Genomic DNA, 13,476 nt, shown 5'->3' with positions numbered 1-13,476 from the left:
TCCTATTAAAAACCCTTAGTGCTGTGTATATGCCCCAGTGAAACTGGAGGGATGCTTTAGGCAAGTTCTTCATCTAAGATGAAGAGGAACAAGTTGAGTTTGAGTCCAGGCAGAGGTTCTGGCTGTTGGGTGAAAATGTGTTTTGTTTTGCAAAGGAATCAACCGTGACATGGCGTTGTCTAAAATCCTTCAGTCCAAATCCAATAATGTTAATCTTATAAGGTACTTCTTTAGTACAGATTCTCCTTTACTTTCACTGTATTGTTTCTTCTTCTCCCTTGCAAAAACAGTTTACCAGAAATTGAGTTAATCAGGCTGTTGGTAGTGACATGTATACAAAGAGAACACAACAAGCAAGAAAGGTACATGAAAATGGAATTGGGACAGAAATGAGTTTTTTCCCAGACATGGCAAGACCTGCTATGTGGACTGAAGTGTTCACAGTCTAAAGTGAGGTGGTGAGAAGCAGCAGAGAAGAAGAAAAGAGAGGGCAGTGATGCAAAAATTCATGTTGTGTGTTCATCCACATAAGCATATGTTCACACCTTCATGGGGTGACTCAAGGTGTGGACTCTGGAGATAAGTTGCAATCAGGATTTGTTTTTTAAATACATTCCCTTAGGAACGAGGAATGCAGAGTGAGATTTAGAGTCAGAGAAGGACAGGTGGAAAGTCCAAGGGCCAGAGGTAGTAGAGCTGATGGCAAAGGCTGGGACAGGTTGTCTCTCATCTCCAGGGAAGCTGGAGCTCCCTGCTGGAGGGCCAGGAGTGGGCAGAGCTGGGGTCAGTCTTGCTGTGCAGACACCCTTCGTGGCAGAGACTGCAGAGCTGAGCTGGCCAGGTGAGCCTTGCACTTTCCTCGTGCTCTGCCCACAGAATTTATTATCTTCATCATCCTCACAACAGGGGAGCTCACCTGAAACAGCGGCTGAAATATGGGACCTTCTCATATCGGAGCTTGTCACATCAAAGCCGAGTGTCAGGAGGAATCAGAGCTGATCTGATTTTGTCATCACACCAGTACTGGGATGGTTGCCAAACTGGACTAGAAATTTAGTCACATCCGTGTTCTGATATGCTAAAACCCGATATATTTTCAACGGACTTGAGGAATCTGTAGGATATTCTTCTAAGTCCAAAGAAATTTGATTCCATAAATTTAGTCTGAAGGTGGGTGACCCTTGTTGTATTGTGGAGGGGGAATATGCAGAAATTAGATCTTTTGACATTTCCCTCCTTCTCTGCCGTGCTGGACTTGTGGATGCTGTGTCCCAAAGTAACACTGTTTACATTTTGTGAAACTCATACTAGGACATGACATGTAATTAAGTCATGGCATAAATGATGTCAGTCATTAATGGAAAGATAGTTAAGTGTAACAGGATTTCTTTTGTTAAGTATTCTGCTTATTTATGTGGTATTGCAAAGATGATAAATACTGCTGGAGATTTTCCCTATCCTGCTCTCTTAGTTACCTACCCTCAGATCACCTGTAGCGCAGAACTTATTTTACTTTTTTTTTTTCTGTCAGCCAAGCAGAATTCAGCTTTTAACAGCCTTGGAGTCAGAGTAGCTCCCCTTTCCTATTTCCTATCTCTTTAACAAGTCATCACATGGCAGCAACTCCAGCATCAATTATCAGATTTGGAGGAGCAAGTTTATTTTAATATTTCTTTGACGCTCACCACTGGAGGAGCGGCGAGGGCAGCCCTGAGGTCAGAGGCAGCTCTGTGCACACATGGTTGGATGTTTGTGTAGCTCTTGGCTGTAGAAGGGAGGCTGGTGGCTCCCACCTTGCTAGCAGATCCCTTTGGAAGTGTTCCCTGTGAGGATGCTTTCCTAGCAGCCACAACGGGAGCTCCTGGTGGTCTGTGTGTGGCATGAGGAGGTGTGGTGCTTTGCACACCCTGCTGTAGGTAAAGCTCTTCTCTAATCACCTCTTAATTATATTGCTTTTAGTTCCTGGCATGTTTTTGTGGAACCTTTAGCCAGAATTTGATGCTCACTTTCCTATACACATCTGATAAATGGTGACATAGATTATTTTGTTAGAGAGACTGGCTGATTTCCTTCAATCATCTCCTGCTGCAATTATCCATTTCTTAATGATAAGAAATGCTTGACTGGTTGGCAATCTGATACAAGGCTGTAATTATGAACTAGCAAGATTGTGCTTCCTTAATATTCATGATCCTTAAAAAAAATAATCTTCTTCCCATCATTTTCTCAATTAGGAAAAAAAAAAAGGTGAAATATTGGCAGGATTGAGCAAAAGTTGTTCCAAAAAGCTTTGCCCTGGGGAATCTGAAGGAGCTGTGTACTGAGAGCTACTTTCCTTCTTCTATCTCCTCTGGTGGCCTTCAGAAGCACATAATTTAGGCCATGAATATTTTCCTTAGATGTATATTTCATAAAGAGGTGGTGGCTCTAGCTGAATTCTTAACTTTCTGCCATGGTTTCCAAGATGAGAATACAAAACCTTGTGTAATTTGAGACCTTACAAGTTCCCACATGTCATGATGGTGTGCCCAGATAAAATGTGCAGATGGACATGCAAGCAAATAGAGCAGTAGAATAATTGTTCTGAGTTTTCTTGATGGTATCATCCAAAATTCCTGAAAGCTGCCGTGCGTTTACCACAGCTCTTGCCAGAAGTGCCTGCAGCTGCATTGATGGAGCAGCAGTTCCTGCTGAGCAAAGGGAAGTGTTGTCTTTGCTGCCTTTCCTAGGCAGAGCCCTCTCCCTGCCCTCCTGACTGCAGGTCTCACAACAGAGCTGCCTAAAGATTGCAGGTCCCTTCACCACTAACAACCTGCACTTTCCACACCTCCAGCAGCATGGATAATCCATGCCACCAGAAATCTGCCTCTCCAAGTCTTACCTTTAGGGAACGCCCAAGCTGAGGCCAAGAGCATGAATCTACCTCCTTGGCCAGGGACTGGAGAGCCAGAAAAGCCTTCTTATAATAGACAACATTTAGTTATTTCATCATTGGAAAATCAACTATGTTAGGGACTGGAGAGCCAGAAAAGCCTCGTTGTCATAATGGACAGCATTTAGTTCCTTTCATCATTGGAAAACCAACTGTGTTCAGTTCTTCTCAAGTCATACATCCTCAGATTTATAAAGCAGTTCAAGGAGGCAGCCTGGAAACCTGTCCTTGCAATGGTTATTCTATGGAGCTTGCAAAAACCAGACAAACTTGGATTGTGGAGCTGACTTATTTTTCTGTGGATACACTGATCACAAGCCCCATTCTCTATTCCCCTGTGCCATTGCAGGGGAGAACGTGGAGAATTCAGGAGTGAAATTAGGCCTGGGAAGAAGGGAGGGATGTAGGCAAGGTGTTTTAAAGTTTTGTTCCATCTCTCATTACCCTGCTCTCACTTGGTTGGTTATAAATTGAACTAATAAAACCCCCTGAAAACCCCCACCATTAATACATACATACATACATACATATATATATATATATATACACCCTGTTAAGTAGGAACTAAACATTGCAGTTCTGTAGAAACACTGAAATGCACAACTGGTCTACTTGTTCACTAGTTCCTTAATTTACTGTTTCCCTGGAATAAAATAATCTTTCCAGTTTTAGAAACAGATAGGAAAAGTGATCCTCACCTTTCTGTGTTGGTATTGCTGCTGGTCAATCTGGATTTTGCCACAAAAGCATCTGATTTCTTATCTGAACTATATCTGCAGTGACACATCTCAGTTCAGAATATTAAATTTCCCCAGGCTGGAGACAGGCAGTGAGTTATTATTCTGAAAAATGCTTCAAAGTTGGAAGTGCTCTGCCTCTTTCTAGCAGGGCGCTGCTGGAGGAGCTGCCAATGGGCTTGGAAGGTGCTTTGCAGCCTCAGAGCAGTCAGGGAGCTGGGATGGGTGGATGGGAGCTCATTGCTCAGCTTTCCTTTACAGCACCATTGCATTCCCAGGGAGAACAGATGGCCTAAAGTGGTTTTTTTTCAGTGGTGCTGTGATGCAGGAATATGAAAAAATACCTCTTCTAAAACGTGGTGCAAGAGAGCAGGGAACTTCAGACTGTTAACCTTCATCCAGTCTTGCTTAACTTAGAGATGTGGGTTTATTCATGAGAATGTTAAATATAACTAAAATCATGTGCAGTGTTGTGAAAACCTGAACAGAGTATAGTAAAAAAAAAAAAAAAAAGTTAATATATTTGTGCATGTTAAAAAAAAAAAGAAAAAGGATCAGTACACAATTAAGAACAAATACTGTGCCACGAAAATATTTGTTTTAACCAGATGGTCTTAAGTAATGCAGTCAGAGCTGTGGTCACAGTACATTAGTTTTGTTTCCATAGTAACACTAGTTTGGCAGACTGAGTTATTTAGATCTGCACTGCAGTGTTCATAGCAGTCTAATCCTCATATACGTGCTTTTATTGAAATTGAAAATGATGCTTAGGTGATTGTGCACACTTAAATGGGTGCAGACATCATGAGAAGTCAAGTTTTCCTAAAGCAAGAATGCCCACATGTACAATGGTGTTTATTGTGTAATGCTGGTGTTAATTTTGTACTGAATATAGTAAAAATAGAAACATACAACTATAAATTTCAATATAAACACTGGGCTGCCTTTTGGGCTGGTGAGTGTGCTGGAGGTAGCTCTTGAGTGGTAAGGGACAAAGCTTAGCTGCAACTTTTCTGTTCCTGTGAAACTTTAAAACAAGTCAAAAGGAAAATAACTAAAGCCAGCTAATTGTAACGTATGCCATGCACACTGATATGTGTTGTGGACCTGAATTGTGCAGTGACTTCCAAGATTTTTCTGTGAAATTAATAATAATATAATAATATAATTTAGATATAGTAAATTAAATGATTTGGCATGATAATTTGTATGCTTACAGAATATGCCTCAAATAATTAAGAACAACAGGGATTTGTGAAATCTGGACTCAAACAGTTTTGCCAGATGGCAACAGCCAGAATTGTAATATAATGCTGATTGGAGGAACAGGAACAGGTACCACAGGACTTTGGGACACAGAGTTGACATCCAGGTCCACCTGCTGTTGGCAATACCAGCTTACAGCTCAACAGGACTAATTAACTGTATCTTTTCTTAGCTGGTTAAAGTTTGCATGTTTTCAGACATTTAGGAAGTATTATTTCCTTGAAGCTTAGATAGCAAGAAGATGGATTTTTTGTACCCTGCCACCAAAAGTGACCTTGTCTGTCCAAGGTGCTCCAAACCAGCAATTTTCCTTTTGCCCCTTGGCACTCCAGCAGCACCCTAATTACAGAAGGCCTTGAGGCATTCAGAAGTAGGAAAGGATTCAGAATTGGTTTAACAAGTTTTGACAAAAGCCAATAATCCAGTTAAAAACAAATGTGCTCTTCTTTTCAACCACAAGTGAAGGAAACAAACATAACTTTATCTGAGTTTTTACTGATGATTAAAAATGAGAGCAAGATGTTAAGGCAATGTTACTGTGTATGATGTAGACAAACAGCAAAATTCTAATTTTTAGCATTAGTTTCCTGAGCACTTATACAAATAGAGAATGTGTTTTACTGTATGAAATTGCATGCCTGTGGTACTTTCTCCAGGGTAACTGGCTTGCTTTTCCTTCAAATTATTGGTGTCCAATTATTTTTAAAGTTGTTTTAGGAAAAAAGAAGGGTTGTAGAGGGGAACACTGTAAAAATTGGTGTTTAATTTCCCCTGCCAGAGCAGAGATGTGGGACACATCCTTATTTAAAGTTGAGAACCCTGGACTAGGTGTCATGGGCCCTGTGGAGGGAGAGTCACATGGTTGGTATGAGCTGAGTTTTCCATTAATCTTTGGAAATGCCTCCAACACTGAGATTCTCAGCAGGCAAAAAGGACTTGCATGAGGAAGGGTCAGGAATGTTTATTTCTGTCATGTCAAATCTGTTGTAAACAGAAAAGTGTTTTTTCCATCCATTTTCACTGTTCACCAATTACATAAAATTAGTGTTGTCTTGTAAACTTCAGCCTAGTAGCTGACCCTTCATTTTGCATTTTGAAAGCTGCTCCTTGGACTTTGTGCTGCAAAATTATGGAGCTGTGGTTATAGCTGTGAACAGCATCCTGTAATATAAAAAGTACTTTTAAAGCAAAATGAAGTGAAGATGTAATAAAGGAAAGCATACATAGCAGTTTCCATACCCCACACTGTGCCTGTGTGTTGCAGCATACACAGAAAATATCATGACACTTTGGAGTCACCTTGAATACGTAAGGAGTGATGAGTTTAAATCATGAACATCAGTTTGGAAATGACGCAGATAGAAATATTTTTATTTCTATTAGAAGAAACACCTGAGAATTCAGTGACTGAAGGAGGTTAGGGGAAATTATTTTGATCTGCTTGTTATGGGCTTTTTGCTTTGCCTTTGATGTAACATTCAGTAGAGTTTACAGAAATAGCTTGGCTCACAAATAATTTATGTCCCATTGATCTTCTAGATCATCCTGAACTTAGAAAAAAATGTTTGTGGTCAGTTTTTCTGCTCTCCATATGGTTTCATTGTTGGGTGGGGTTTTTTTGTTGTTTTGGTTTGGTTTTTTTTTTTTGTAAAACTTTGCTTAGCAGTGAAAGAGAAGAAATTTGGTTTTCATTTCTCAGTGGGAAGTGTAAGCTAAGGAATGCCTTTGCGGGCGCTATTAGTGATAGATTTTAGAGGAGAACTGCTTTGGAGGGTGTGTTGAGGCTCTGCTGGCTGTACACCCTGCCTGGCAGGCAGCTGGAGGTGCTCTTTGACACACAGCAGTGATGGGGCTACCCTGCTCTCAGGTAGAGTTGCCTGACATTTGGCCAGCTCAGGGCAGCAGACTTGGCTAGCCCACCTTCATCTTCAAAAAATCTTGGTAGAAGTGCACCAAGTGTTTTGCAATTCTGAGCTCTTAAGCAGCTTTCATATTTATTCTGGGCAAAAAGCAATCAAAGAAATTTCCACATTTGGAAGGGCTGCTTTAGGAACTTAAGTAGTGCTGGGAGAAGGTGTGATTGTATTTTACTGGTGTGTCTGAAAGTGTCTGAAAGTAGGACAGCAAAATAAAATTTTAATAAACAATTCTAAGTAGAATTTTTTGCTTCAGTAGGATCCTTCATTGAAAAAAAAGTCAGTAAAATTTATGAAATGAAAAAATGTAGTAACAAAGCCAAAACTGGTTTCTTATAAAGTGAGTACATACCTGACTGTGCTATTTTCTCCCAAATTGCTAAATCCTATTATAAACTTTCATTTATATGCTCCAAGTTATATATAAAAAAAACAAACAACAAACCAAACAAACATCAAACAGAAAACTTTTATGGGATATAGAAAGCATAAAATGACCTGAATATAGAAATGCACAACCTGATAGCACACAGCCATTACACAACCAGCTCCCCAGTGTGCTCTGATCTGATTTCACCCCCATTCCAATTGCAATGAACTGTTGATATCATCCTTAAATCCTGGTGGTTAGTTCCAGTGTGTTTTGATGAAATATGTTCTAATCAGGGAAGTGAAGACCCTGTGATTTTTGATTTGTTGCCTGCTCAGGAAGGAAAGGACTGGATCCTCCAGGAGGTGAAGCTGGAAGCACGCGGGTTCTGTGATTGATGGCATCTCATTCCTGATCCAGTGCTAGAGCAGCAATCATGAGCTCTGATTTACGCTATACTTATCTCCCCCACCAACAGACATCTGTGTCTTTTGAACTTGCAGGAATAAATTTACACAGAAATGAACAGGAACTACAGGAGTTTAGGCTGTGCCAAGGTGAACAGCAGAACTTTAAGCCGAGCTGTTTCTTAGGCAAGATGGCTTCACCATAGCTAAGCCAGCCAGACCACCACGTGATGTTTGGCACATGTATTAGCTTCTAACACCTTTAAATATACTGACTTGTCCTATCTAACCACGTGAGGTGTCACAGTGCCACACACACATGCCATCCATAGCAGCATGCAGTGCAGGAACATTTTCTGTGAGGCCTTGATATCTGCTATCATTTTGGCTGGCAGATACACTCAGACTCGGTTGACAGCAATTAGCTGAAACACTGAGAACTGGTAAATGCATCAAAATAGTTCATAACATTGTGTCATTTTAAAGCATCTTCCTGCTATATTTTTTAGGAAGAGTGGAGCAAATTATGACAGTAATTTAAACTTTCCTTGGTGCTCAAAAATACCAATGACCCGAGTAACGTGATGGGTTAATTAAACAATGAGATGGGAGATGGAACCAATACCTTGAAGCACTTGAGCACAACTAATTTTAAGCATGTGAATATTGTGCTTGTGCTTGGCTGTTGTCAGCTGAATTGGAATGGCAGGCTGTCAGACTGATAACTGCAGCTACCAGGGTCAGCTGAGGGCTTAAGCATGAGCTTAAGCATCTTCCTCTGCTGGTGCCAGTGGTGGAGCAGGAATGCTGTCCTGGAGCATTATGGCCTCTGTCAGGGTGGCTCTCTTGCAGTGCATGTTTGCTTTCCTAAAGCACTGCAGATTTAACTCTTTTCACTTGGTCTTCTGCTTCTTCTATTCTGCTTCTTACTATTTTCCCAGTATTGTTATTTTAAACTGCAGCCCATTTCCTGTTCATGGAACGTAAGCACACCCCATTTTGCCAGATACATTAGAAAACTTTGAAAATTTATCTTATTTTAAATCCCAAGTATCTTTTTTTTTCAGCTGCACTTTGTATAGAGCTTTGCCTTGTTTTTAGCTTGTTATAGTAGTGTTAAGTTGCTTCCAGAAGGAAAAGATGTTCAATTGAGTAAGTGGGTCAGGGGAGCAAACAAATGATGGTGTTTTTGTACAGAAATGAGGAGGAGAGTTAAGACTGGGAGTGGAAAGCTGCTCTGAAGGAAGGCAGGTGTCTCCTGGGGTGGAGGGACCTGTGCTGCCCACAGAGGTTGCTCACCATGAGGATCTGCTCCCTTCATTTACTGTACACATCCAGCTGAGAAATTGACTCACGTAGATTGTCTTTCCTGAAGAGTAGAGGTTTTTTTTCTACATTTAAATGTACAAAACCTGTTAATGTGCAGTAGTGGAACAAAATTATCTATGAGAATGAGCCTCTTCCCACCCAAGGGAGCCTCAGTAACTTCTGTAAATTAGTTGTGAGAGTGGAAGTAACTCACTTGAATGCACAAGGTGTAACTGCTGGAGGTTTCTGGGAGATGGGAGTGTATTAAAGGTAATTGCTCTAATGTGACTTTGGCTGATTTTCTTTTCTTTCAGAACTCATGTTACAACTTAAAGCTTTGTTTTCAAAGTCATTGGCCAAGTGTTGTGCTCTTGATATGTGTTACATTTGTAGTAATGTAATTTTTACTTGAATTATTTAAAATCTTTCTGATCAATGGGTACATAGTGACTGTAAAAAATTGTGCAAACTCAAGTTATGATGATGCTAGACAAATTTTTCCCTTAGTTTTTCTTGAAATTTCCTACCTTGTTGCCCTACTTAGAAAATAAATCACTCTTTTTCTTAAAAAAAAATAAATCAATAAAACCCCCTAAGATTATGATGTTATCTCAGTGATGCAAGAATGGAAGAATAGAATGGTGCTTAGACAAAATCTGTGTACTTTAAAAAGCATAGAAAACATTGCAAATTCTTTAGGCAAGTTTTTCTCTCAAGAAAGTTTTTGAACTTTATTTCTCTGCTCTATACCAGTTAGGACTATGTGTTTGTGAGATGGGGAAGTCTGAACTACTGGCAATACCTGCAGAATAGAGCTTTGCAGCTGGCTTAGTTCATACGTTTTTTTAAGCAGAGGCTGCAGCTGGAAGAACACAATATAGCAGGCCAGATGTGGCTGAATCTGTCACTGAAAATGTCAGTGGATCACTTACATGGGCATAGATTTCACTGTATTGATAATTAGGCAAGACTGTTCAGATCATTCCTGTTACGGAAGAAGTTTCTCCAACCATGCCAAGGAGTTAAAATGCTCCACAACTGAAGAAATGCAGAAGATTTTCTGTTTCACTTGCAAACTCCTTGACTGGAAGTCCATGGTGTGCAGAATTTGTGCCAAGACTTTCTGCACTGGGCTGGGCTGGCTGCAGGACCCAGAGAGATGAGGGTTTGAAAACCATACCATATTTTAGGAGTCTCTTTACCTGATGTTAGGAAAAATACTAATCCATAAAGAGCCTGTGGAGAACTGGTCCTTTTTCATTGTTATCACATTTTTTTTTGTTTCATATTTAAATTTTAAATACATTTAACTTTTCAACAGTTCGTGTCAGAGATTTTAAATAATTACTACATTGAGCTAAAGATGAATTTTTAACCTCTTTTCTTCGGAAGCAAAGAACATGCAAATTTACAGTTACTTTCTGGCCCAGTGCCGAAACATCTCTTTTGTTACCATGAAGGAAAATAGAAAGGTTTGATTAAAACCTTGCTCAGTAATTAAATGTCTGTAGTTTTTTTCCTGTAGACATTGTTCCATTTTGGTGGTACTTGTTGTAAGGCAATGTAAAATTTTAATAAATCTCTCAAATGAACCCCCAGACAGTTTTCATGATTTTTATACTACATTATCAATTACCAAAATATGCTGCAAAAATAATAAATGGCTGTTAATTGCATGTGTTTAATTGTGTAGTTTATTAATTTAGCATGAAGGGCAAATAGCAGTCTATATTCTGCTTTCTTTGGAGAAGTCTTTATTTTTAAGTCTCGTCAGTGATTTCATTTGGAGTAATGAATGATGTATCTTCTACTTAGACCTTAAACTGAGCACTTGCTGAACAAATTTATTAATAGACAGTCCTGCTTAGCACTACCTATTCAACATCTCCTCTGAAAACCCAGGTCTGAGCACCCTGCAGTAAACTCTCTTGAGTTTAATGACATTTTAAGCTATGTGATGTGTAAAGCTTGTAGAATAACTTGTATTTGATGGGGCATTCAGGAAGCATGGGGGATTAAGGCTACTTTCATGCAGAGGGAACTGGAAAAAAAATGTGAAAACCATGAGGGAAAGGGCTGTGGAGCACTGGGTGATTGCTTGGCGTGGAAGTTGACTCTCCTGATCTAAAATTAGCTAGATCTTTTTTAAGGTTTGCTTTACACATGGCTACCCCATTGACTATCTCTAGGATGGTTTGTGCTGGTAAGAAATCCACAACCAATCTAGTTGTGTGTCCTGTATTTAGAGCTTGCAGGCAGCAGTGCTTCAGGCTCAGTTTTTGATTTGCACCACAGAAAAAAACATTGCTCTGGATAGAGAGTTGTCTGGGTTTTGGAGGTGATGGTCCATGGGACCAGCACTAGGAGTGAGAGCTGATGCTTTCCAACTTGAACATATAAGAAGGAACGATTTTTTTCATCCTTCTTCATGTTCAGCCCAGGCAGCAGCCTCTTCTCCCTCAGCTTCCATTCCATCTCTGCTTAAAGCTGGGTATCATTTCACTGCCCGCTCTCCCCTGCTTCTGCCTTTCCTGGCACAGAATCATGATTGTATTTGGTTTTTAACCTCTTTTCTTTTCTTTATGTCCAGCTCATATAAAGCTTCGGAAGGACTGTATGATTTCTGTAGGTATGTGTGCAATGTGTCAGATCCTTCACCCCTTTAGCTGCAGACACAATCCTTGTAGGAGCCTCTAGATTTATAGATATGGATTTAGCTGGGCCTCAAGTGGAGAAAAACCCCTTCAGCTTCCCAGTTCTCTTCTAAGGGAACAGCTCAAAACTGACTTATTTTAAGCAAAAAACAAGCCCAGACATGCAACCTATAACATTTGAAGGAAGCTGGAAAAATATTTACTCAGGAGGGAGCAAATGCTGGTGCTCCTCAGGGTGAGCTCTTGCAAGGGCAACAGCAAACACATGGAAATAGTATCAGTGAATAGCTACAGAAAATGTATTAATCTGTGAAAGTATACAAATCTCTTCTCTATATTGACTTCTGGGATGTTTTACAAAGATACCTAACTGTGATTATGTATATTTTAACAAAGGTTATGTAATCACCAAGGATATCCAGGGTTGGTCAGCTAATGTAGGTAGATACAACAAACTGTTCTTCAAGATACAGAAGAATTTGTGCATAGACAGAATGATAATTTAGTAATTTGATAAAGCAGAAGCAAGTGCTTGCTAAATCAAGGTGGTAGCTTCTTTTATTTTAGGTAGGAATGCTTCCATGCTAACATAAAAGCATGAGTTCCATTTCTGGTTAGAGCATTTCTGTTTTAAAATGCATAGTATGCCAGAATCCTCCAATTTGAGGTTTAGTGGATTTTTTTTTTTAAAGAAAATTGTTGAATTTTCTATCTGCTGTTTTTAACTTATACAGGGAAAAATAAAAGGTTTATTTTTGGGAGAAGTTTTATGGGGTAATGTAATGGCATATGTACTAATCCAAAATATTTGCAGGGAATCAAGAAGTTTTTGGATCTGCAGGTCCTTCATTAGAAAAGCATTGTTTTGAGGATCTCTACCTCTAAATGCCCCTGCTCTTTGACACTCTTTCTTCCTTCCTTCTGATGGTGCTAGTAAGAAAACCAGGACTGTGCTGCCTTTTAAATTTGCCTTTCATCTGTGCATGCTGTCTTCTACGTCATCCAGGAGTTCTTTATGTGGCTGGGCAGACGTGACAGGAGCACTTTATTTCTCCTTAATTAGGGCCAGGCAGTGGGCGTGAAGGCTCCTGTCGTAGCCTCGAGACTGTCACACACTCCTCCAAACAAATCAGCAGTCACCTGATGCAAAACAGCTCCTCTAATTTATATAAAAATGGACATTTAAGGCTCCAGTGGGGTGAGTGGAGGGGGTTGTAGTGTTTATAATCCCACTGAGAAGGATTGTACTTGACAATTGGCTGGAAAGTCCTTGGTGGCCAGCAAAGCTGTGGGAAAAGGGTTTGATTTTTGCAGCTTGGGCAGTGTATAGTGACAGTGAGAAAGCCTCCAGTGGCTGCTTGGCATGGCTGCTCCGCTATTTATGGACAGCCAAGCTGCAGCTCTAATTCAGCAGAATGCTGCCAATCCTTTGCAACACTATTGGGGTTTTCTGGTTAATTTGTTTGTTTTCTTTGTTGTTGTTTTTTTCCCCCAAGCTTTAGCTCTTAGCTATCCATTTTATGTTTGGTTTTTTTTTCTCTCACATCCCGCTGCTGACTGCAGCAGTGTCAGTATAGCCCTGGTGAGGCCAGAGCAGGACCAGCCTCTTGAAGCAGAGGAGGAATGTAAAACTCCTGGTAATAAAAATAGCCTGCTTTATATTTTACATGTAAACTAAACTTTGCCATTGGTATGGGACTTTGCCAGGTATGCATTCCGTCTGCTTTGTGACCTCTGTAGGACTAATGCAAATAGCAGTTGACTTCAGATAATTTCATGTTATTTAGCTCGTTAATTTATGTCAGTCAAAAGACAGGAGGACTTTTCTGCCAGCAATGAATTAGTTTCTGGTATTGATTTACTGGTAGTGACATGGAAGAATGAGG

At 40.1% G+C, this 13,476-nt stretch overlaps 1 protein-coding gene across 5 annotated transcripts in view; it reads left to right on the top strand.

The window, feature by feature from the left end:
• Positions 1-13,476, top strand: part of DIP2C (disco interacting protein 2 homolog C) — a 309,807-nt gene that overhangs the window by 115,676 nt on the left and 180,655 nt on the right. The gene's annotated exons all lie outside the window — the stretch shown is intronic.

Source organism: Motacilla alba, chromosome 2, assembly GCF_015832195.1.
Source record: "Motacilla alba alba isolate MOTALB_02 chromosome 2, Motacilla_alba_V1.0_pri, whole genome shotgun sequence".
Classification (NCBI taxonomy): Eukaryota; Metazoa; Chordata; class Aves; order Passeriformes; family Motacillidae; genus Motacilla; species Motacilla alba.
Note: the sequence above shows the minus strand (reverse complement) of the source record. Positions and strands in the feature narration are given on the sequence as shown.